Source organism: Podarcis liolepis, assembly GCF_965112155.1.
Source record: "Podarcis liolepis genome assembly, chromosome: 11".
Lineage (NCBI taxonomy): Eukaryota > Metazoa > Chordata > Lepidosauria > Squamata > Lacertidae > Podarcis > Podarcis liolepis.
The window spans coordinates 22632770-22636488 of record NC_139565.1 but is presented as its reverse complement, the minus strand read 5'-3'; the positions used below and the strand labels follow the sequence as shown (position 1 = coordinate 22636488).

Below are 3719 nucleotides of genomic sequence, written 5' to 3'. Positions count from 1 at the left end.
TTCCATGTGCTGCTCTGGTTTGCCAGAAGCGGCTTAGTCATGCTGGCCACATGACCCAGAAGCTGTACGCCGGCTCCCTTGGCCAGTAAACAACTGGACCTAATGGTCAGGGGTCCCTTTACCTTTTTACACAGGCAAAGCCTCTTGCCATGGCCATAGCCATAATTTGGGCCGGCTAATGGGGTCTCTACAAGAGTAACTGCCCCTGATAATGACTGCAGGGCTCTGTAGTCATCCTGCTTTGCCCCTTCCTTGTGTGACAAATGACTGGCTGAGGGGCCACTTTGCTAGGAGCCTGTTTCCCTGTCTCATAAGTACACTGCGCAGTGCAGTAGTGTAAGGAAGGGGGGTAGGCAAAAGACTGGAGGATAACTCTGCAGGAGTAGCCTCAGTTGCCTTATTGCCTGACAGAGCACCAGTTTTAAAACTGCAAGAGGAATCATCAAGTTGCATTCTGTCAGCACTACCTTTATGCAGCAATATTCACACGTGGATCCCAAACTGAGGCAGTGTGGTGTTTCTTATTATTTTATATGGGGTGTTGTTGAAAGAAAGAGAACTACAGGTTTATAAAAAGCACCCATTTAGAGCTGTGCTCTGTTTAATAATTTGGCTCCCGTCCTCCTAGAAACTTCTCATCCAATGTGACAAATAAATAGAAGTGGGTAGTGGTGAATTTCTGTTTCATCTGCTCTTCTCTAAGTAGGCCAACTGACACTAAGATATATCTTTCATGTAGATACAGTGCTTTTTTTTCTTTCCTAAAAAATGTTTAGGGGTACTCTCATTTTCCTACTCATACTGAAATACTGTCCCTCAATGAGGCCAAACTTAGATTCACAAAATGTTTAGGGGTATGTGTCCCCCTGCATCCCCCCAGAAAAAGATATCCAGGTAATTTAAAATTACATGAACAGGAAGCAGCCTTCTCTTTGCCCTTTCCCCCTGGTCTAGATGGAAGAAAATGTATTCTCTCTGTCAGCCTGCAGCCAGACTTTTACGAAACTACGGTGGGGCCCTCCGATCTAGAATGTCCTCATGATGATCCAAAACAGGACCTTATACCCCTGGTTGTTATTTGCCCTGAAAGGTGATGTTTGCAGTCAATTCAAGAAGCAGGAAACTGGCACAGAGCCCCAATCCAGATTGGGAGTGTGTTTTTGGTTAGGGCCACAGCTCTTTTTCCTTTAAAATAAAAGCGGCCAGTGTGCCATAGAATCATATAGTTGGAAGGGATCCCAAGGGTCATCTAGTCTGACCCCCTACAATGCAGGAATCTCAGCTAAAGCATCCATGACAGATGGCTATCCAACCTCTGCAGAAAAACCTCCAAGGAAGGAGAGTCCACCACCTCTCGTGGGAGTCTGTCCCACTCCTGAACAGCTCTTACTGTCAGGAAGGTTTTTTGAATGTTTAGTTGGAATCTCCTTTCTTGCAACTTGAAGCCATTGGTTCCAGCCCTACCCTCCAGAGCAGGAGAAAACAAGCATGCTCCCTCCTCCATGTGACAGCCCTTAAGATATTTGAAGATGGCTATCATATCTCCTCTCAGTCCCCATTTTTCCAAGTGAAACATACCCAGCTCCTTCAATTGCTCCCCATAAGGCTTAATTTCCAGACCTTTGATCATCTTGGTTTCCCTCCTCTGCACACATTCCAGCTTGCCAACATCCTTATTAAATTGTGGTGCCCAGAACTGGACATAGCATTCCAGGTGTGGTCTGACCAAGGCAAAATAGAGTCAAACTATTACTTCCCTTGATCAGTCCAGTTGGGATGAATGAAAAGGTGCATGCCTGCCATGCTGCATCCTCCTCACATCACCCTTCCAACCCATGCTGGCAGGGCAGCATGAGGAGGACCCAAGACACAGTATTCCAAGTGTGGTCTGACTAAGCCAGAATAGTGTGGTACTATTACTTCCCTTGATCTGGACACTATACTTCTGTTGATGCAACCTAGAATAGCATTCGCTATGTGTGTCTGACTACACTCAATTTTCTCTTGCCTCTGTTTCCTGAGACCCAGGAGAACATGATCACTTCCTCCCAAATTTCTGAGCACTTCCACTTCATCAATCAGTTCCTCCCTATTGGTGAGGACCAGGTCCAAGATAGATGACCCCCTAGCTGGTCTAAGCACAATTCTTTTTTCTTCTTTTAAATTGTGAATAATGTTGGGCCTGAGAAAGAGACATAATAGTGAGTGCTTTCTGATAGGACTTTTAATCTTATTTCTATATTCAAGGATAAGTTAAAATGGATGTTTTGAAACCTGCTATGAGCCTTAGTGATACATGGTAATCCAGAGATCAAAACAAATCAATCTGAAGCACACAAAGATAGATGCCGGTGTTCCCACTGGATTTAAATGTGCAAGGCTAAACCCAATTTGTCCGATAGCCTGAATTTTGTAATATTTCTTGTACAGGGATTATTGTAGTGTTCCCTCAACAGAGCCCCGTTGGAGGCCATCCAGACCATCGGTCTTGTGGCATTTTGTTTGACTGTCCTAAACAAATCTTTGCATGCACTCTTCACACAAGCTACACTTGCTGAAATCCACTCTTCAAAGTAATTATTGACCACCCTAGGTTAAGCCCCTTAATTTATTTTTCTGAAACAATGAATCTGCAGTTACACAAAATTGACTATAGGCATTCCAATAACAAATGTGAATGAAAGTTTCTTTTCCGGTCTTTCCTCGAAATGGAATCACAAGGCAGTCAAGTTCAGCTGCTGCTTGTCACTGAGGTGGCAGGACGATGGGGAGGAGGATTCTGATGTGTAGTTGGGACTGGGGATGGAGAATTTGGTGTAGGAAGTACTCACAGGGTGACATAGGTTGGGGGTCCATGCACAGGAACCAGAGCAGCAGGACCCATCTGTTGTGGAGATGGGGAGATGATTAACAAAATAAATTCTCCTGGCAAACTGGGAATATCCCCTCCCGCAGTTTAGGACACCCCACACCTTTCTCAACATATTTGCTTTTTCTTTGAGAAAAATAAGTAAACTAAGCTTTAATAATAAAGAAAACAGTAACAAAATAACATAGTGCAAGAAACTAAAGACAACAACATGAAGAAAGAAACAAAAAGAGGCAGTTGGTCCCTCTTAACTGAAACTTAATGGAACACAGAAGGGAGGGGCTAACTCCAGAGCATAAATCACAAGCCCCGCCCACCAAACATTCTACAGTGGAACCTCGGTTTTCGAACATAATCTGTTCCGGAAGCCCGTTCGACTTTCGAAAACCGAGGATCAAACGACTGTCAGCAAGTTCTATTGAGAAAAATGGAGAAACGTGCCTCTGAAGCCGTTCGGCTTCTGATGAACGTTTGAAAACGGAACTGAAATATACTCAGTCGAGTGTGGATTTCATGCTCTTTATTCAGCTCATAGTAGTGAGGAATGAAAGTTTCCCCAAAATATCTGCTTTATATACATTATTTACACAGTGGGTCGCATGCGATTGGCTAATTCTGGGATTCCCCTGTAGGCCAATCAGGCTGCGGATTCACCTCCACCTGGAGCTGAATTGGGTGGCTCCTGCGGACCAATCATACTGCTGCATTGTTCTAGGACCAATCAGACTGCTGCATTCTGAATCCTATTGTTCTAGGACCAATCAGACTGCTGCTTTTTGGATCCTATTCAACTCAGTATATAACATATTCACTTCCTGTTTTTTGGTGTCCGGCTTCCAAAACGTTCAGC

General features: G+C 44.2%; 1 long non-coding RNA gene across 1 annotated transcript; it reads right to left on the bottom strand.

The window, feature by feature from the left end:
• Positions 1–2597: 2597 nt before the first annotated feature.
• Positions 2598–3120, bottom strand: LOC310688362. Its single transcript, XR_014516894.1, has 2 exons — positions 2973–3120; positions 2598–2884 (listed from the first exon to the last, which is right to left on the bottom strand). It is a non-coding gene; the product is annotated as an uncharacterized lncRNA (long non-coding RNA).
• Positions 3121–3719: the final 599 nt, after the last annotated feature.